The sequence below is a fragment of the Littorina saxatilis genome, linkage group LG4 (assembly GCF_037325665.1).
Source record: "Littorina saxatilis isolate snail1 linkage group LG4, US_GU_Lsax_2.0, whole genome shotgun sequence".
Lineage (NCBI taxonomy): Eukaryota > Metazoa > Mollusca > Gastropoda > Littorinimorpha > Littorinidae > Littorina > Littorina saxatilis.
The window spans coordinates 59618613-59640882 of record NC_090248.1 but is presented as its reverse complement, the minus strand read 5'-3'; the positions used below and the strand labels follow the sequence as shown (position 1 = coordinate 59640882).

Here is a 22270-nt window from a genome sequence, read left to right as displayed (position 1 = left end):
TGCTCTGAGTCGCGCTCTCAGAGACGATGTCGGTCAACTCCCCGCAGTGAGGTCCCGCCCCGTTATCCTGGGACACCTCGCCTTTCGCCGAATCCAGGTAGGCAGAGTCCGCGTGCAGGGCGAGCAGCTTGGTCAGAGCGTCCTTGTCCAGCACTTTGGACAGCACGCAGATCTTGACCAGCTCACTGACGACGGCCGGCTGCCACTTGGGGATCTCGGTTTTCAGTCTACGTAGTATCCTCCTCCGTTTCTTCTCCGCTTTCTTGGCTCTCCACTTCTCCAGCACTCCGTTCAGCGTGTACAGGAAAGGGTTGAGCGCCGAGTTGAGCGGCAGCACAAAGATGGCGGCCCACACGTTGAGTACGCCTGGGATGGGAACCCCTTTAGTGGCGAGCAAGCCCATGAGGCCGATAGGGAACCAGCAGCAGAAGTCTGTGATGACGATCGTGAAGAGCCTACGAGCGATGGCCATGTCCCTCTCCTGTTTCTGGGATCCTGCTGCTACGCTGGCCCTGCGGACTGCCGTGTAGATCAACACCTGTCCTACTCCGATTAGGATGAACAGGACGAAGTTGAGAACGATGAACACAGCGAAGGCGTAGCTCTGCCCTGAGAACTGCTGCCTGGTGATGGGCAAGGGGACGCATATGCCGTTCTGTCCGTAAAACTCCAGCCCCATTTCAAGCGGCACTCCGGCGAGAATGACTCCAACGATCCAAACCCCGCTACAGATGACCCAGGTGATTTGCGGGGTGAGGTGGATACGAGAGCGAAAAGGGAAGCAGATGACCAGGACGCGGTCAAGCGTGATGAGACACAGCACAAAGGCCGACACCTCGCTGGACAGAAACGACAGGCAGCCGGCCACAGTACATGCTGGACTGCTCTTCCACTCCGTCTCTTTGGCCACGTAGTCTCCGCGAAGCTGAGCATCTGAGATGCCAATCATCAGCATGTAGACACCCATCAGGAGGTCAGAGGCACACAAGTTTTTCACCAGAACCCCAGACGTTGATGCAGATTTCTTGGTACCGCCTAACTGCCTGAAGAGAAGGACGCCAACGTTGCCGAAAATAGCGAGGCTGGACAGAGCCCAGAGAAACACTCTGAAGAAATCCCCCCCAAGCAGGTCATCGCAGGATGACAGTTCATCGACAGGGGCATGGCAGCGCGACACAGTCGGATGATAATAGCCACAGCACAGTTTGGACTCATCCGTGTGCAGTTCTTCGAGAGCTCTCAATCCAGAGAGTGAACCCTCGCCGTATTTCTGCAGCTGGTTTTGCCTCAAGTCAAGATGTTTCAAGTTAGAAAGAGAACTTAACGCTTCGTCATCAATAGCCTCCATGCCGACGTTAGTCATCAGTAGGGTTTTCAGATTACTGAGATGGCCTTGGACCAGTAAAGTAGAAAACGTACTGCCAAGGATTTTCATTAAAAGATTATTTGAAAGATCTAAGTATTCAAGTGCGGGTAGATTTTGAAGATTTAGGGAAGTAATGTCTGTTAACTGATTGAAGCTAAGATCGAGAATCTGAAGCTGAAGCATGTTTACAAGAGTCACATTGTCAAGTTCACAGGAAGACACGTTTAGTAAAGACAGATACTCCATGACGTGCATATTGCCCAGAGTGACGTCATAACTGTGGCTGAGATCAAGATACCGCACGTGCAGGTTTTTAAACGGATCAATCATCTTGGAACACGTGTAGGCGTGACCTTCACAGTTGCAGTCACGTGGGCAGGTCAGATGACAGAACATCTCGTCGTCCTTGTTGGGGCAGTGGTAGACGCCGTCACACACGTAGTTCTCGTGGACACAGCTGCCCACACCTTGACACCTGTAATAGCCTGGACACTTCATGTTGTTCACAGGTATGCCTTCGTCCTCACCCTGCGGACAGTCGCGTTCACCGTTGTTGAAAAGAAAGGTCGGAATGCAATACCCTCCTTCACACAGGTAGAACCCGTCACCACACTCACCCGGATGTAGCTCGGACATCCCTGTACCGTCCAAAATCACCTTACCAGGCGGGAAGAAAGGAAGAGAGGGTGCTTCAGCGGCATAAGCAATCTGCGGGCAAATGGCAAAGTATTTGGTTGCCACATACACTGCCGGGATGCATCCAAGTTCGGGACACATCACGTCGTTGCCGCAAGACTCACACGACACTTCGTCACTCTCATCAAAGCAGTCCCACGTTCCGTCGCATCTGCGCGAGGAGGGAATCGTCTGCAAGTTCCTGCAGATGAAGGAAGAGGTCAGCAGAGGATCGAACTGTGGCCGGCGACACTTGGCCTCGTCAGTGCCATCCAAGCAGTCGTCCCTTCCGTCACACAGCAGTGAGTAGTGCACGCCGCGACCCAACCGACACGGGAACAAAGGCAGGTTGGGAGAACTTTCACCATTGTCATCATCGTCATCTTCTTCTTCTTCCCCCCACTGACAGCGGTGGAAAGTCTGTGCCAGCGAGCCGTCGGGGCAAACTTTGGTCGGGAAATGGCGAAGGATTCTGGTTTTTGATTTAAGAAAGGTGATCCTCGATAGCGAGATCCCTTCCCTAGGACGAGTGGGGTTGGGTTTCATGCAGATGAAACCCTGCGGAAGCCTATCGGTCGAGATGCAGGGCATTGCCTCCAGGAAAGGTGACGCCTTCACGTTAAGAATGGCACATTCGTTCATGTCCGCGCTTCTCTGCAAAGCCACCTGATCATAGGCAATGGGATCCCCTTGCTCTCCCCACTGCCACACAAAGCGGTACAAGTGTTGCAGGCTGCGTGTCATTGGCTTCACTCTCCTGATCCCCACGACAGCGTTCCAAAATCCACTGCGTCGAATCATTTGATCTGCAAACTCCATCGCTCCAGGTTCTTGCAGGGAGGCTAGAGTAGCGTCGTAAGCGTTGTTGCACTCGATTTCAGCTTGGAAGGGCATTGTTGGGTAACTTTGGCTACCGACAATAACATTATATTTCACAAAGATGGGTTTGAAACAATTATTGCTGTAAGAAAGCCAGTCGTCTCCGCATCCGTTGTTAGGTGCCGTTGGCGCAAAGGTCGCAGTCCCAGGCACAGGTGGAGTGGGTGATGTGCGTGATGAGGTCGGGTCCGGGCCTGACGTCAAGTTTTGGTCTGCTCTCTCCGTGTCTTGGACCACAGCTGGTGATGTTGTTAAGTTCTGGTCAGATCTCTCCGTGTCTTGGGCCACAGCTGGTGATGTTGTTAAGTTCTGGTCAGATCTCCCCGTGTCTTGGGCCACAGCTGGTGATGTTGTTAAGTTCTGGTCAGATCTCCCCGTGTCTTGGGCCACAGCTGGTGATGTTGTTAAATTCTGGTCAGATCTCCCCGTGTCTTGGGCCACAGCTGGTGATGTTGTTAAATTCTGGAGTAAGTTGCTGACACCTACTGGGAAGTGTATAGTTACAGTCTCCACGTGCTCGCGTTGTTTTGCTCGAGGTGTTGTGGTCGCGGCCCACTGAGATGTCGCCTTATCACTGGTCAGTGCTGTGTGAAGTGTGAGGGGTTTGTTTTCCTTCAAGGTCGAGAAGGTCTGTATCTCAGGAAGTACATTCTGTGCAGTCGGGCTTTCCGTGGCAAAAACTTCTTCTTCATCCTTCTTCTCTGTCAGTTGCGTGACTGTCCCCAGCTCTTTGTCCGATGCCAGCGATGCTGCTACATTCTGAGAAAGGCTTTGTGTTTCTGGTTGAGCTGTTGGATTGAAACTGGACGATACGCTGTTGTCTGCTCGTGGAGTGGTCGGTGTAACAGCATCAGCACGCTGATTGGTCAGTGTGTCATTTAGCGCGCGCTGATTGGTCGCCGTGTCGTTATGTGTGTGCTGTTTTCTGTCCGAGGTAAACCCTTGACGTTCATTGGTAGCTGTGATGGCAACTGTGCGCTGAATGGTCAACTGGCTGGTGTTTTCTGCGTTTCTTGCGCCCTTGTGTCCGGATTGGAGCGATGGTAGCGGGGCATTCTTAACTGTTTCTGGGATGGCAAGAACAGGCAAGAAGGACACGCTAGCAACTAAACATCCCACGATAAGAGACAGCAGGATAGCATTGTTTGACTTTGGGCGAGGTTGTCTGTTGCGATGAATGTTTAAAGTCATCTTTGATCTGAAAGATGTTTACAAAAAGTCACATGAAGCGTAACGAAAAGATTAAGTCACTATGTCGTCCAAAAAGTCTTGCGCAGTGAAATGTATCGGTCAGTGAAATAAGTTAGTGAATGAAAAATATGTTCATCAAAAGTCTGTAGACACCAATCAGCTGAGCCAATCAGTCGAGAGAGTGAGTGAATCAATAGATCAATGCAGGCGTGACAATAGAGTCGCAAACATTGAGAAGAGAGAGAGTGAGAGAGAGAGAGCGATGACTGAGAAAGGGGGAGAGAAGGAGAGAGTGAGAGAGAGAGCGAGGACTGAGAACGAGGGAGAAAGAGAGAGAGAGAGAGAGAGAGAGAGAGAGAGGGAGCGAGCGAGGACTGAGAAAGGGGGAGAGACGGAGAGGGAGAGAGAGCGTAGCGTTATCTTTTCAGCCTCTCCCTCAATTTGACATGCAAGTTTATCGTTACGTTAATTTGCTTGCATGTAAAATTAATGTATTTGATTTCATATTAAGTATTATGTTTTTATGCATAGTTAATATGTAAAGCGCGGAGAGCATATACGATTGTGGTTTGCGCTATATAAGCTTTGGTTATTATTCTCATTATTATAAATACAGAGTTGTTTTGTCTCCCTTGACACACCTTCATCGGATATAGGAAACTAGAGGAATACCCGGCTTCGCCGGGGTGAATCGCGAGACAGAGACAGACAGCGTGGCGGTTCATCACAATCACCTCTGCAGGCGAAGTCCTGTCAAACGGGATTGAGAATTTTAGAGCTTATTTCTTAGCCCTATAATTATTATCTGTTGTGGCTTCTCAAATGCCTGAACATACAGACAGACAAAAGCCGCTAGACCCCATCACAAACAGAACTCTACAATCCACAGGTTTTTGCCCACACACACACACACAAACACACACACAGAGAAGCCGTATATATATATATGTATATCTATATCTATAAATATATAGAGATAGGTGAGAGTGTATTTTTCGCGTGGCTATAAATTGATTCGACCTTTTCACTTTGACAGTAAGAACAACTTACGGGTGCAAGGGAAGCGTTCTGGACAGCGCAGTGACATTCTAAAAATAGTTACTCAGAAACGGGAATTTGAGGTGAACGGCGCGAGACAGAGACAGACAGCGTGGCGGTTCACCACAATCACCTTTGAAGGCGAAGTCCTGTCAAACGGGATTGAGAATTTTAGAGCTTATTTCTTAGCCCTATATTATCTGCTGTGGCTTCTCACATGCCAGAACATACAGACAGTTAAAATTAATATTAAAAGTCCTACGGTTTTGAGCCATTAAGGACTTGAGTGTTTGTCCGCTTTCAACACACAGACAGACAATAGCCGCTAGACCACATCACAAACAGAACTCTACAATACACAGGTTTTTGCCCACACACACACACAAACACACACACACACACAGAAGCCGTATATATATATGCATATCTGTATCTATAAATATATAGAGATAGGTGAGAGTGTATTTTTCGCGTGGCTATAAATTGATTCGACCTTTTCACTTTGACAGTAAGAACAACTTACGGGTGCAAGGGAAGCGTTGTGGACAGCGCAGTGGACAGCGCAGTGACATTCTAAAAATAGTAATAGTAAGTTACAAACGGGAAAGCCACACGAAGGAAGGGAGATAAACGCCAAACACTGGAGAAGATAAGGAAGAGTTACTTATAATGGTGAAATGAACACAAAAACCCAAATCAGTTCAGCGCTGCGCGCTGAGAGCACGTGTTGAAATATCTCATCGATGATATTGTGTCCGGGGTGTAGCTGAATACGGTGTCCAAATTTGAAAAAGATCCACCGAGAACTTTGGCGTTGTGATGTGGTGTAGCGGCTATGGTGTGTCGGTATGGGGGCCCGGGTAGCTGAGGTGGAACCAAAATAGCTGAGGTGGAACCAAAATCGGTTCAGCGCTGCGCGCTGAGAGCACGTGTTGAAATATCTCATCGATGAGGTTGTGTCCGGGGTCTCTCTGAATAAGCCCACCAAATTTGAAGCAGATCCATCGAGAACTTTGGCCGTGCATCGCGCACAGACAGACACACAGACACACAGACACTAGTCGTATATATATATATATATATATATAGAAGACTACACAATTGCTGTATGAACGAATTTAAGATTTTGCTTTTGCTCACTTTTTGAAAAAACAAGAGGCGAAGCCTTCAACTTCAAGGCTCCCGTAAGAAATCGACACACAGTAACACAAACTCAATCACTCCGTCACACACACACACACACACACACACACACACACACACACACACACACACACACACACAAAGTAAGCATAGGTGAAACTGTCTCGTGTTGCTTACAGGCGAGCAAAGGCGAGAATATCTCGCGGCGAGCGCTCGCGTAGCTAGCAGCCTAAAAAACGCCCTTATTGAAAACGAGGCAGAGGCTAGCATATCAAGATGGCGTCGAATGATGTGCAAAAGTTCGGGCTATCTGAATTAGTCGATGACACTGAAACTGTGGGTGCACAAAGCTGCCAAGGCCACAGAAAAATAATGCAAGCAGCCGCAAACCAAACTCCAATCGACGTCCCGGACGCCTACATTGAGCGGAATGTGAACTTTGTGGAAATTACGGTGCCACGTACGATACAACGAGTGTCAGTTCCGAAGCCACTTTTGGGTGAACAGGAACGTTTTTCAGGTAAGAATGCTTTATCTATTTTGGTTTACTCTGTATTAACATGCTAGTCACCCATTGCGTGATTACATTAATGGGAAACTCATCAACTGCTGTTAGTGTACTTTTTTTAGGGCCGTTATTTTACACCGGAGCCCACCCGTCCCTAGCGCCAAGTCTCTACTTTAAACGGCAATCTAAGAAACTCACTTGTAGGTTCACTTTGCGGGCGACATGTATTCCCTGTCTTTGGTGTTGTTTTAAGTAAAGTGCGATTCTCCGTTAGTCCAGAACCTGCACGTCATTTTCACTGCGTCATATTCCCTGTAAATTACGTCTACTGTCTTGGTAAACCCAACCCTCCTAGTGGTCTCATTTTTTTTTAACACACACCCCCCCCCCCCCCCCTTCCTGTTTTATCAAAGACCCCTTTTTATTACAAGATAGTTTAGAGAATACTACATAAACAGAGAAAAGAAGGCAAACAAAACCAGTGCCTTTGTCTATCGAAACCTCAGGGGCTGCTCCCATCCTGTTCAGGCCACCTCAAAAGGGCCTGTCCGACAGCCTGGAGATGACACAGCGTCGTTCCGCAAGGAGCATCCTGCACGACTTCAAACCCACAAGTAGTACAACGGAACTCGTCTCCAGGCTCAAGCTGGACGCCCTCATACAACGGCGCACCGCGACCAGGGCAACCATGATGTACAAAATCATGAGTGGACTGGTCGAGGTAGCCCCAAGGGAAGGCACACTGACACCGGTCCCAAGATCAACCAGGGGGCACACCACCAGACTCCAGGTCCCACAGTCCCGCACCGACTCACACAGAACGTCGTTCTTTCTGTCTGCAATCCGCCTCTGGAATAACATCCCCCAAGAGGCTGTGAGCGCAGACTCGTCCCAGGCCTTCAGAACCAACGTCGAGGCCTGGCTCCGAGGTGCGAGCCCATAGGCACCCCCTGTCTAAACCCACTCCCTGTCTGCCCCCCTCCCCTCCCCACTAGATTCATCCCCTCTCCAGCCCCACTCCCTCCCCTCAGTAATAGACCCCCCCCCCCCCTCCCTCTATCCCTCAGCAGTGATACAGGTAGATTCTATCGCTCTTGCTCCGTATTGTCCGTGCTGTTTTATTGTTTTGTCGGGGCCCGGTTGCTGCGCTTGGTAGCACTGGGTGGTAGACGAGCCCAGGGCCTGAATTTGGGCACCAGGGCAAATTGCGTAAAGCAAGCTTGCCTACCAACCCACCCATGTTTTTTGTTGTTGGTTTTTTTTTATTTTTTTTTTAATTTCCACAGGCACAATATCCACTTTATCTTTCACTCTAGGGTAATTAGGCGCACCAACCAAACTGAGGATTGTTGCCCTGTAAAGGGAATTCCTCATTATCGTGAAAAAGAAGAAGGCTTGCTGTGTGAGTGTGTCCTACCAGATTCACACGAGTTGTTTTTTTAAGTCGGCGTGGCTCGAGATCCGGCGAGCCGGATCCGGAGCCTGGGGGCTCAAACACCGGCAGTCACCAGTATCTCACACAATACTACTTTCCTATTTTTCACCTATCTGTCACTTGCCTTCATAGCTGCTCAATCGGTAGTGAAATGCACTAGAAATCTAACCATGGTTGGGTTCGGCTGGGACTTTAATTGTAAATTGTACAGACATGGGTAAACTGTCAGATAATTTGGAATAAAATTAACACTGTGATCTGCATATTTTAATGCAATTGTCTGTTCTTTACAGGAGATGTTATCCAGTGGCCACGGAGGTGTGACCTGGCGCGATTAGCTGGGAAATGGTCAGCAAGACCTGGTTTTCCTGGCGTCGTGGGAGCCATTGATGGGACTTACATTACGATACCAGGAACCAGGGATAAAAACAGGGACGCGTACATCTCTTTCAGATAAGTGGGATGTTAATGTAGGCAGAACTGAAAGGTTGGAGGACCTGACCATTATGGTGCCTGTGTATTTATCCCCTATTGTATTAAAATACTGGAGTAACAATAGCAGTATCATTTCATCATTGGAATCTACTGTAATTTTAATTAAGTCACTACATGCACACATGTATACATGCTGTGTATGATTTCTAAATTGAATCTTTGAATTTATAGACAAGTATTTGAGGGTTTTTTGTGTTTTTAAGTATGGGTAATATTTATTTTTTTAACCGAGGTTGGGAGTTCAGACGAGGGTGATGGTGTGTGTATTAATTCCAAGAAATCATCATCATAAAACTTTACATACATATTGTTCCTCCGACCTTTTTTTTATTCTTTTTTTTAGATACATGTCATATCCCGTTTTTTGTAAAAGTTGAGGCAGCACTTTCATGCGCTCATATTCTGATCAAATTGATTAATATTTTGGTCAAGCATTCTTTGACTACGCATGGATAATGGGGATGTATTTCAGCTTCGAATTCATGAATTTATATTATTCGTTATCATTTCATATATATATATATTATATATGCATGTCATACTTACGCTCAAAATGCACTGAATTATAAATAAAATATGGGACATTAGGCACCTCATTCCCATGTTCTGCAGAGACGAGCTGGACCCAGTTCAGTCTTACGGTTTAGGCTAACAAAGCAAGTTAGGACATGTATGTAGTCTATGTGGTGGTTGGTTTTTAGTTTCTGGCCGATAGATAGATGAATTATTTTTATATTGCACGCGACTTGTTTCAGGTTGTTTGCGACAAAGATCTCCTCTTCCTGGATGTGTTCACGGGCTATGACAGCCGAGTCTTCCGCAACTCGGATCTCGTTGGAGTCGCAAGTAATCTGCCTCCGGAATTCCATGTGATTGGGGACTCAGCCTACCCTCTCTGCGACTACCTGCTGGTTCCATTCCGCGACAATGGCCATCTGAAACTGCCTGCAACAAAGCCCAGACAAGGACCAGAGTCGACGTGGAGCGTGCCATTGGTTTGTTGAATGAAAAATTCCGCAGACTGAAAGATCTCGACATGACTAACATCCGGGAAGTTCCAACATTCATTTTCTCAGCATGTGTTCTACACAACTTTATCATTTTAGACAATGGCGTCGACGAGGATGACATCGACTTGTCGGACAGTAACGATGAAGACGAGGAAGGAGGTCAATGTGGTGGTGATCACTGCATGTCTGCACACAAAGAAGACTGGAAATTGCAAATGTTCTTTCTTGATAACTGTTGTGTTTCAGGGAAGTGTTGAGTACAGTCCACCGTATATCATTCTACGAGGCTGTATTTCTTGTAAATAACAAGTCCTGGCAGTGTGTATTGAGTTGCATATTCGAATGCGTTGTGTAACCTTCCATTTAAATTTTAATGTGAAGAAATAACTGGGTAAAGGTTGAGTTCCTGGTGAGATCTTTCTGACTCACAAGAAACATACTTACTGCCAAATGTTCAAATATGGAACCAAGTTATTTATTTGTTCAGTTTAAAGGTGGTCGTCTACATTTTGACTTTTTTCCAATAATCTTATGGTTAGATTTCGCTAAAAAGTTATTTCAGATGATGAATGAACCATGGGGCAAAAAGTTACAGAATTTTTTTTATATGTAAACAAAGTTTTTATTTTTTGGGAGCGTGACTCACGCTTCCAATGTTTACTTTTCTGTTTTCTGAGACCATGTGCTTTACCTAAAAATATCGACCAATCAAATTATTAGCGGCGCATGCGCAAAGAGTCATTTACGGTCCAAAGATGTCTGCCATCTTGCGCCAGTTACGTAAAAAGCAAAATTGTGATCGATCAGGGCGACATAGGTCTGAATGTGTACATTTGGGGGACCAGAAACAACCCTGAGATGCAGCGAAGTTGGAATTAGGCGCCAAATTCAACCGGCAAGTGGCAAAAACAGTATGATGCTCATTGAAAGTTACGTCGGGGGTGTGTTCAAAGTACTTTTGGCAAAATCGCAAGCAGGACAAAGCCCTGGGAGTTTTTCCTGTGGAAGAGCATGCTGAAACGGAATGTAAGTATACTTTTTGACATTACACCCAACCTTTACTTTGATCTTCCATTAACTTTACTTGTATATTTGAATTCAATTTTCAAACCTAGTTATTACGTTTCACAGTTCTGAAACAAAGCTTGTACGTGTACATTACCATTTCACTGTAGGCCGAAAGGGCGCGTCCGAACATTTCATACTCAAAGGAGGTTTGAAATCGTAAACCGGGCTTACTTTTAGATCTGGTTTTTACATTATGTATTCCTCCACACGTTTTCCTTTTCTCAGCTAGTGAGTCGTGTCGTGGTGTGTGTCGTGGGAAAGGGAGGGGGGGGGGGGGGGGGGAGTTGCATTTTCAGTGGCCGATTCTACTTCGGACAGATCAAGCTCATCCAGATGAATAGAACTAAAATGTCACATTTGTTTTAGAATCTATAGATCTGTTCTTAGTTTTTACGGTATGGCTTCAGCTACATTCCGTCTGCGTGTGCCTTACACGAACGACTGTTGGAAAAAAAAATTCTCTTCAGAGATTCATGATACTATTCAGTTTTAACCACCACGTTTTTAGTATTTTACATTGTGTGATTAAATGATAAGGTGACGTGAATCTTCACGCAGTCGCCCGCGCGTGTGTGTGTAAGGGGGGGGGGGGGGGGGGGGGATATGTCTGTCTGTGCCCTGTGACTTCAACATAAATTGTGTGTATTCAACAGTAACGTTGCACATTGCAGATCTGTGCGCCAGGAATGTGGACAAGAAAGCCGCAGTTTGAGCAAAGATCCAACGGTAAGCTATTTTATTCGAAAGCTGTTTTATTCGAAGACAGCGAGTCCGTTTGTAAGCAAGCTTTTATGATGTTCCTGCATACAACCTTCATCGATGCTACAGGGATACGTGTTTCAAGTTTTTAACATTGAAACTGTGTGTGTGTATACGTGTACGTGTGTGTGTGTGGGTGGGAGAGAGAGAGAGAGAGAGAGAGAGAGAGAGAGAGAGAGAGACTGTGTGTGTGTGTGTGTGTGTGTGTGTGTGTGTGTGTGTGTGTGTGTGTGTTCGCTCTGAAAAAACGAGAACACGCAAAAATAAACATCGTATTTGGTCAAGGTATCAGAAATATTTAGTATATGCAGCTAGCTGCATATTTTGCTGATGGTGAAGGGTAACATTTTTTTTTTCTCATAGCCTTTATTCATCAAGCTGACAGTGACAACATAATTAGGCAACACAGACAAATTAAATAGCATATCCACAATTACTATAACAACAAATGCAAGCGGACCAATAGTTGCAACAAACTTCAGGCTAAATAACATCAAAAAGAAAGGACCAGGGGAAAAAGAGAGATCACACGTATCTAAGAAAACAACGGTAACCATTTGTATGTCCGAATGTATCATTAAAACCACGATATCCACATCTTGCCTGTTCTTAGTGTCATGCAATCATGAGTAGCAAGTGGTGTAAAAATTGAGAGACACAGAAAGGCACAGTCGTTCCCATGAAAACTTTTGGCTCACCATCTCAGATTTAGACAAGATTGTACATGAACAAAGACTTAGATTCGACAACCTGGCTGCTTCATGCGCAAAGTGATAATTTATTTTGATGTGTTATCATCACAGATTCCTGCTTGTGTTCGTTCACAAATCAGTCAATAAAAAAAAAAATCACAAACTGCACCCAGGCTGATTAGTTGATGTGTTTAGCGATGGTCTTTTCAGGCCTGGTCTGTTCTGAGACTGTAAATCGAATCGTTTACTCGGGAAGGACTGAACCTTTCACATCAATATTCAACAAAAACCATCAAAACGTTTGAATAACACATACGAGAAGGGGGGAAAAATTAATTTGTGTGCTTTTGTTATCAGGGGAGGGAACCATCTAATCCGAGCAAAATTACCTCCCTTGATTTTTCTTACGTGATACATGTGCAAAGTGAATAAAAAGTGCATCAGTCACAAACAAATACAACTATTTAGCAGGATCAATTAGTACACTTGATGCATATATGAATGTTGATCTATTCAGAATAATAAATAATGTCCCGGCTGATACTCCCTGCTAAATTATCATTGATATCCCGTCGCGATATAACCTTCGTGGTTGAAAACGATGTTAAACACCAAATAAAGAAAGATCATTGATATTTGTGTTCCCTATGCACAGCGTTTGTTTTTCGGTTGTTGTTGTTTTGGTTCATGTAACGTTTCAGGCGTATTCTCAATACATTTAGAGAACTGTTATGGAAGCCTGAAGATCAAAGACAAAAATGTAATTACCGTAAAATGTAAAAAAGAAAACGTTTTTTCCAATAGCTCCTGCCATTCTGATTGTGGACTTTAGAAGACAAATATACCTGCAGCCCGATTACTTGAAATGTGGCATCGGTATTAAGTGTGTGTGTGTGTGTGTGTGTGTGTGTGTGTGTGTTTTGATGCAGCTGCAGAAGTAAAGAAGCTAATGTCTTGCAATATTTTCAGAAATGATCGCTTTATGTTATGTTTTACTACAGAACTGAAGGAGCAATGGTTAAGAGTGAGGGGGTAGGTATGCAATATACAAGTGGGTAGATTTGTGAACCATCTGTGTGCCCGCTAGGTGGAAGACGTCCATGGCATCCATATAAGAATACATCGCTGCTCTGCCGATTCAGGATGAAGTCATGTCCAAGCCATTGTCCTGCAAGAAAAAAACACGTCATTTTTAGTCCATATATGCATTTCCGTGACTAAGCTTTGGTTTAATCATCGGCCTGATAATGATGACCTAGAAGCAATAGATTTGTTATAAAAAACAATTGAAAAAAAAGTAAATTAATTCTTTCATTCTTGTATTTATCAATGTATTTATTCTTTTCTTCTTTTTTTTTTCTTGGGTGGTGGTGGAGGTTGGGAGGGGTGTGTGTGTGTTGTAATTATTTGTTTTCAAACCCTTCGGACAGATACTGATGCGCCGGAGACATAGCAGAATTTTTCGGGAATGCATAATCTTGCGATCAGATGTGTAAGATGGTGATTGTTCTACACTACTCGTCATAAAAAAAACCTTTACAGGTGCGTTTGAGGGCAGATCTTTATGATGAGGCCGTTTATCGTAAAACCAATTATATGACTGGAAAGGCCTTTTATGCCCCTAACTTATTCAGAAAACAGATTGAGTTTACATGACGTATTGTCGATACAGTGAAACCTACAACACACACACACACCCAAATCAAATTCGCAAAATGAAGGTTCCCGCGTTAAAATTGACAACAAATCAGAACTGCTAAAACAAAACATGTTTAGCATGTTCTTAGACAAAACAATCAAATTTGCATTCAAATCAGTAAGTTTTGTTCACATATCTTGTCTAACATGGACGCTATGGCATGCTGAGCGGTGTAGGTGTCAATCCTCTCAGCAGGCATAAAAGGCAGTTTTTGAAGACGTTTTAGCGGGTAATGAGACAAAAAATGGTACATTTGAGTAACTCGCTAACGCATTGCCTTCAAACTTTCGGAAAGTTGTGCTAACACATGTTGTAAAGTACTTTCGGAATTTCAAGTAATTTGAGACATTAGGTCTGCTGTTATTTGTCATGTCAGAAACAGTTCTTAAATTGACGATAGGTTTTTGCTGAATCATTGAACAAATTTTATTTGTTGAAATCTTCAAGAACAATGACAGATGCGCCACATACTCAAATTTCATGTACATATTTTATCAGACATGGGTGGTATGAGGATTTCAACGCGAAAGTAGTTTTTTAAAGTTGACTCATTCAGAGCGCTGAGCGCAAATGTCGGCCTACGCATAGCAAAGCTCACTGCCGACACGCTTAACTGATCAATGGCTCTTGAAAAAGCATTTTCCAAAAATGTGTGTGTGCGTTTAAACAAGTGCGCTTTGAACAGCCATTGGTGAAACTGTATTAAATTTAAGGGTAAATTGAAGCTTTCATTTTTCTAAATGCATGCTAATTCTAATTTTTTTTCTGTTCAATCGGACAGGGTAGATCCTTATTTTTAAAACTCTTTCTGGGATGTCGCATAACAGCAGAACTAATACCTCACATGACTTGAGATTTCGTGTGTACTTTACGACATGTGTTAACACAAATCTCCGAAAGTTTGAAGGCAATGCGTTTGCGAGTTACTCAAATGTACCATTCTTTGTCTTATTACCCGCTAAAATGGCTTCAAAAACTGCCTTTTATGCCTGCTGAGAGTATTGACACCTACACCGCTCAGCCTGCCATAGCGTCCATGTGAACAACACATACTGATTTGGATGCAGATTTGATTGTGTGAGCAAGAGTGACCCTGTTTGTTGTTTTATTATCTCAAATTGAAGAACAACTCATTTTTTGCCCACACAAATTGATTTGGTTCAGCTGTTGTGCCTAGCAGTGTTGTTTTTCCATTTTGAAGAAGACTGGGTGACAGGGTGACCCCCCTAAAATGCAACCCTCAAAAATGCTAATAACTTCTACATCTGTTGACCGAATCACATTATATTTGGGGGACATAAACTTCAGCTACCGTGACACTTTCACAAAGGGGCAATTTTGTAGATCAAATGGTCAGACTTTTGTGCTATTTCAAAAAAAGTTGCCAAGATGTGGAAGGGTCATGGATAGGCTGAAGTTTATGTCCCCCAAATATAAAGTGATTCGGTCAACAGATGTAGAAGTTATTAGCATTTTTGAGGGTTGCATTTTTTTTAGGTCACCCTGTAGTTGCCAAAAAATCAGCCTGACTGGGCCATTTCTACTGAATTTCCAGGATGTTGTTATAACATTTAAAGATTAATAACTGAAACAGGACACATTTCTAAAGATTTCATATAACGATTATCCGCCCTATCCGGACACGCCCATCACTTTTCAGGTTGTTGTTTTTTCATCATAATTTAAATGCATAATTACGGCACATCATAGTCGAGTCATGTATAACGTATGGCGATTAACAGCAGTGTGCTAACATTTTTGAAACTGTTTCAGATTTTTAAGTACTATTTTTGTAATTACAGGTCTTTGACGGGTGGTTATCAACCTCCCTTCCCCTATCTTGGTAGTGGTGACAAACACACCTGGAAGGACATGTGGCTGCACTTGAAGTAGGCTCCTCTGGGAAGGATCCTCTGTTAAGGTTGCAGGCCATGCCCAAAACCGGGGATGGGAGCCGCTCAGCAATGGACAGGACCAGCTCCCCCGCGGTCATCTCGTTAATCATGTTCTGACCAACACAGTTAAAAGTCCTATTGTCATGAAATAATGTAATGCATTCAAATTTGTATCCATTTTATCTGTTTTAATAGATGTAGTATTATGAAACAAGTGGCATGTAGATATAATTATAAGCCATGCGCACTTGAACGGCATTCATGAAACTTTGTGGAATTATCATCCCATATCTCAGGCCAATGTACACCAAATTTGAAGTAAGTTGTAGAAGTAATTCATGAGTTATCAGCATTTTGTTTTCTTCTTTTTTTTTTGGGGGGGGGGGGGGGGGTTACTTTGTACATGTTTGTGTGTGTGCTTTATGCATTCAGATGTATACATATGTAAGAGTGTATGCATTAAATAAGTTGGTATATAATTAAAATTCTTTTGTTAATAAATTGTGTCTCGACTGATTGATGGGATTGTCGATTTTGTAAGTATCCTTTTAAACAGCAAACGGAAGTATAGTGTGTCACCACTCTCTCTCTCTCTCTCTCTCTCTCTCTCTCTCTCTCTCTCTCTCTTTCTCTCATATGCACACACACAAACACACACACACACACACACACACAGTGACACACACACACACACACACACACACACACACGCATTTACAATATACAGCCCATACTTGAATAACTGAGATTAACATAAGCACTCAAGCAATAACAGAGAGAAGAAATCTTCAAACCATTACATTTGTAACTACACAAACTCACTGTAAGACTAAGAGACTGGATCTTTCTTCCCGATAACTCTTGGCGGCAGCTTCTTGAGTAGCTGTCCGCATGCGGACTCTCTGTGTCCCCGATTGCGCTGACAAACAATGTAACACTGCCGCACCTGCTGGCCCTGCCCTGCCTCTTCTGACCGGTGGAGACGATGCTTAGCTCAGAGTTGAGACATGAGATCGTACTGTGTTCGACCTGAGTATCGAAATGGACAGCTTTTACAGAAAAAAAAAGAAACAACAAAACAAAAGTGTTAAAAGACACAGTCTAAGAAATGGACAAACGGTTATACTTGACGGACATGAATCATAAGTGAATAAAATACGTGGCTTATACCTACCATGCAATACAGTACAGTATTAGTTTATTTATGCCATAAGGGGCAAATGTATAATGAGTTACACGTTTGGCATTTTTAAGAACTATAACTGCATACATGAATCGTCTAAAACATGATCAGGTATAAGAAAACAAACACGTACAGATACTCCGATTCACACAATCACTCGTACTACTACGTGAATGTCACACACACGCGCGCACGCACGTACGTACACACACACATGCACACACACAGACGCACACACACACACACATCCACAGACATACGCACGCACATTTTACACATACAAACAAACACGCACATTTTACACACATACGGCACACACATAGACATAAGAAATACAAAAATAAAAACCAGCTGCATTCTAAGATTCGACCGGAGAATCTAGATCTCCGATTCAACTGATTCAGTTAGATCTGTAGTTGTTAGTCTTGCAGGAAAATCAATGGCGATTCTGACATCGGTGTTGCGGGTACTAGACTAGTCTACGTAAACTCATTAAAAATGAAAGCACACAAATCAAGGACTCTTGTTGGAAAATACAATTGTTTTTGATTCCGATCCTTATTTTGTAGTCGAAATATTTTGTGTGTGCAGAAATACAAATTTAGATCGATTGCAAGCGTTTTAGATTTCATTGTCAGTGTACGTGTGTCACTGTGTCGGAACTGTGCCTCTCGAAACATTGAGTTAGTGTTAGACCTATGCTTTTGCTTTATTTTTATGATGACTCCTTAATTCCTGAACCGAATCATTAAGCAGAGCCTCTTTGTAAACCGCCATCAAACATAAAGTACCGTAATGTGCAATGCTGTAAGCGTAAAACTGACTTTTGAGAGGTTCCCTGAAATGCGTCAACTCGGCTAAGATTTGATATCTACGAATGACGAACACAGTACGTGAACAGAGCAAACACATTGCTTGAAACTGTTTTGGTGCATTATGAAGCCTTGTTTGCAGCCACTCAAAAGTCTTATACGACAAGAATGTATTGCATAATTGATAAAAAGAACTTACCAGAGAACTTTCGTCAAGGCAGCGGCTGCTCACCGCTAGGAATTCTGGGTGGTTAAGCACTTTGAAAACTTCCGGTTTACATTATGTTCCAAATAAGGATATCCTACTACGATTATGTTCCAAATAAGGATATCCTACTACAATGGAATACATCAATGAATTTTCAAACGGCTACACTTGCTCCGTCCTTTCTGATCGGAGGGGGGTGTTTTTTTGAAAGTGTTAGTGAATGGATTAAACATTATAGTGGTCAAATCTCAATTTCTGTGAGAAAATGTAGACGAGGACCTTTAATGTCATTTACGTTATAAGCTGATTAGACGCACCAAAGATGCTAATTAAAGAATATGAGTTTACAGAAAGGACTAGAGACAACCCAAACGAGAACAGCGAGGTCGAAAAACTGTGACCCTAAAACTAGAGTACAAACAATAATAATCAACAAAGCTAACATCATACCTGGAAAAAACTCACAACGTAGTAAATAAAACAATACTGATTGATAATGATAGGGCCTAAAAAAAATAGGTGTGGTTACGATAACCCGACCTACCCTATTTTTGGGGGCCGACCCTATAACTTTTTATCCCAGCGAAGCTGGAGGTATCCCACATACTGTAATCGACTTGAGAAATGTTCACACCGATAATACATGATAAAGAAGGATTCTTTGTGCCCGGCTACGTGCTACAGTTGGAGATGGAAGTTCACCAAAAATTGGGACCATACTAACAAAAATACGGTGGGTGCAGTAGTCGCCCCCATTTTTTCAGCAAACGCCACCCAAGGCCGCTTTGGACGGGTAGAAATTCTGTACTTTCCAAGTCTATTTGTGTGTGGTTGTTCAAGACTATGGATAAAGCTCGCGTGAGAAGATTACGTCACGGTCAAAAGTCTTTGACGTCAATTATTGCATCATGACGTCATGCCTCCCTGTAGTCTTTCTCTCTCGCGCAGTGTGTGTGTTTGTGTTCATTTTGAGCACATGTGTTAGTGTTACTGTGTGTGTGTGTGTGTGTGTGTGTGTGTGTGTGTGTGTGTGTGTGTGTGTGTGCGCGCGCACGCGTGCATGAGTCTGTACTCGTGTGAGTGTGTGTGTGGGCATAAGTGTATGTGTGTGCGTGTATGTGTGTTTGTTTGTAAAGGTGTGTATGTCCGTCTGTCCATATGTGCGTATGGGTGTGTGTTTTGTGTGTATGAAGTTTTTGTGAGAGAGTGAATGAGTGCGTGTGAATGAGTGTGTGTATGTGTGTGTGTGTGACTTGGGGTGTGTGTGTGTGTGCGTGTGTGTGTGTGTGTGTGTGTGTGTTTGAGAGAGAGAGAGAGAGTGTGTGTGTGTGTGTGTGAATGTGTTTGTGTGTATGTTTGTGTGTGTCTGAGTTTGTGTGTATGTTTGTGTGTGTATGAGTGTGTATATGGTGTTTGTAAAGGTGTTTGTGTTCGACTGTCTATGTGCGTATTTGTTTGTTTGTTTGCTTAACGCCCAGCCGACCACGAAGGGCCATATCATTCAGGGCCGTGGTGCTGCTTTGACATATATAACGTGCGCCACACACAAGACAGAAGTCGCAGCACAGGCTTCATGTCTCACCCAGTCACATTATTCTGACACCGGACCAACCAGTCCCAGCCGACTAACCCCATAATGCCAGACGCCAGGCGGAGCAGCCACTAGATTGCCAATTTTAAAGTCTTAGGTATGACCTGCCCGGGGCTCGAACCCACGACCTCCCCGATCACGGGGCGGACGCCTTACCACTAGGCCAACCGTGCCGGTCTATGTGCGTATGAGTGTGTGTTTTGTGTGTATGAGATTTGTGTCAGTCAATGTGTGTGTGTGTGTGTGTGTGTGTGTGTGTGTGTACGTGCGCATGCACAGTGTGTGTGTGTCTGTTTGTATAAGAGAGAAAGAAAGAGAGAGAGTGGGTGGGTGTGTGTTTGTGCGTGTGCGTAAGTGTATGTGTGTGTGTATGTGTGTTTGTTTGCAAAGGTGTTTATGTCCGTCTGTCTATATGTGCGTATGGGGTGTGTTTTGTGTGTATGAAGTGTGTGTGAGAGAGTGAGTGAGTGCGTGTGAGTGAGTGTGTATGTGTGTACGTGTCAGTGTAACTTGGGGGGGTGTGCGTGTGCGTGTGTGTTCGTGTGTGTGTGTGTGTGTGTTTGAGAGAGAGAAAGAGAGAGAGTAAGAGAGAAGTTTGTCTTTCGCTGGGGTATGCAGTGCCTTGGCGATGCACATCTACTTAATTACATTTGTCAAAAAAAAACCCAAAAAAACCAAGAAAACAAGTGCAGAAAACGCAATGAAAGCGAAAGCGCTCGAGTCGTCCTGCAGATGATGCACGGGAAATTACTAAAAAGGCCCAACAGACGCTTGCCATGACAAAATTGACGGCATCTTCTTCGGTTGCGAGTGCTACACGCTTGGTTGCTCTGCTATCAAGAAAAAAAAGTGATTGCCTACCTTCCTACCCTATTTATTTTGGCTATGTTACCTTAACCACACCTTTTTTGTTTTGTTTTTTGTTGCCTAGTTGGTAACGCAAGACAATAAAATTATGGTTATCTTACAGTTACACACAAGCTTTAGTGATTAACGATGTTAAAAATGAATTGATAGCAATTCCTCTGAATTAAAGTTAAACGCCACTAATACAAAGGTTCTAGTTTCAAATAGGTTAGGCCTAAAAAAAAAATAGGTGTGGTTACGGTAACCCGACCTACCCTATTTTTAGGGGCCGATCCTATAACTTTTTATTACATTATTTTGTCCAAAAAAACAAAAAAAAAGAGTACAAAAAACGCAATGAAAGCGAAAGCGCCCGTGTCGCACACTTATTTCCCTGTCAAGTATGTTTAATTTGTACACATTAGAAAAAAAAGAAAGAAAAAAAAAGTGATTGCCTACCTACCTACCCTATTTTTTTTGGCTATGTTACCGTAACCACACCTATTTTTTTTTTGGCCTTAGAAAGCACTAATTGTTTAATTTAGATCAATGTCAATGATGACCAGCAAAGTCACTATCTTCTCAATTCAATATGATAAGCATCACTGCCTGAAGCATACTAACTTTTGACCAGGATTGTGTTACTGATAAATACACAATCCTATCCTTGCCACTCATTGATTATACAGTGAGACTTGTCTCCACATATTGTTAATCAATTAGCTATGTGTAGCTCCAACCTAAACAAACAGAAGATTTACCTTCATTGTAAATGTTGTTCGTCTTTCTGTTTTGAAGATGGCCGCAGACACATGGTATGCTTGGATGTCTGGTCTGATTTGTGCGTAGATAGCTGATGAGCTTATCTGGGCCACGAATCCCTTCCCGCATGTGACTGTTCAGGTGCTGGGGTGCTGGCTGCTCTAGTTTTCCGGATTGTGCGCTTTTGCTCTGCAATGTGGATTGTTCTCTTTTCCACTCTCTGGGCACTAATAATTATAGCTTATGCTACGCCATTTCGGTCTGTTGCTCTCGAGATTGGAACTGAATATCAAGGGTTTTTAGAGAAGTTTTTAGTGTGTCCTTATAATTATATCTTTACTTTTGCCCTCCAACATCACATTTTTCAGACAGAGTTCACCATGAAGGAGCTTTGGGATGCAGTGATCCAGCATGCGACATACATGTCCTGCCCATGCTATTTATTTAATTGATTTAAACCGGATCTACTTACAATCACTCAAATCTGTTAATCCATCCATTATTTTAATCTTCAACAAATAATTTGTGTGTGTGTGCCTCAAGAGCAGTTACTGTCCTTACATGAAATTACTGCCCTTACATCAAAATATAACAACAATGTGACACACAAAGTGTTGGATACAAATGTTGTGTTGGCTACATATTGTCTTGATTAAGAAGGGAACAGCTTAATTGCTTTCAGGGAATAAATGTCTGTAGCAAAATGGCATTTCTTGTGGAGGCTTTTAATCTTGTGATGTCTTGTTTGCGAATTTGCCTTATCATTATGTTCTATTTGTACAAGGTCATTTTTTTGTTCAATTTCAGTTGGATGTACAACTCAAATTATGTCTGTGCGTCTCATCAGTAAGCTTTTGTCATTGACAGAACAATACATCAAGTCTTCAAGGCTCCCGTAAGAACTCGACAAACAGTAACACAAACTCACTCACTCTGTCACACACACACACAGTTAAAACTAACGCATCATATCAACTCCATGTATAATTTTCTAAAGAAAGCAAACAGATACAAT

At 43.4% G+C, this 22270-nt stretch overlaps 3 long non-coding RNA genes across 3 annotated transcripts; 2 read left to right on the top strand and 1 right to left on the bottom strand.

Moving 5' to 3' along the window:
• The first annotated feature begins 6754 nt into the window (after positions 1 to 6754).
• On the top strand, positions 6755 to 10061 carry LOC138965244 (uncharacterized). The gene is made up of 2 exons (XR_011455378.1): positions 6755 to 6812; positions 8529 to 10061. It is a non-coding gene; the product is annotated as an uncharacterized lncRNA (long non-coding RNA).
• A 165-nt stretch (positions 10062 to 10226) lies between these two features.
• Positions 10227 to 15900, top strand: LOC138965243 (uncharacterized). The gene is made up of 3 exons (XR_011455377.1): positions 10227 to 10766; positions 11480 to 11534; positions 15761 to 15900. It is a non-coding gene; the product is annotated as an uncharacterized lncRNA (long non-coding RNA).
• LOC138965242 (uncharacterized) lies at positions 11914 to 15959 on the bottom strand. The gene is made up of 2 exons (XR_011455376.1): positions 15821 to 15959; positions 11914 to 13427 (listed from the first exon to the last, which is right to left on the bottom strand). It is a non-coding gene; the product is annotated as an uncharacterized lncRNA (long non-coding RNA).
• Between the last annotated feature and the right edge of the window lie 6311 nt (positions 15960 to 22270).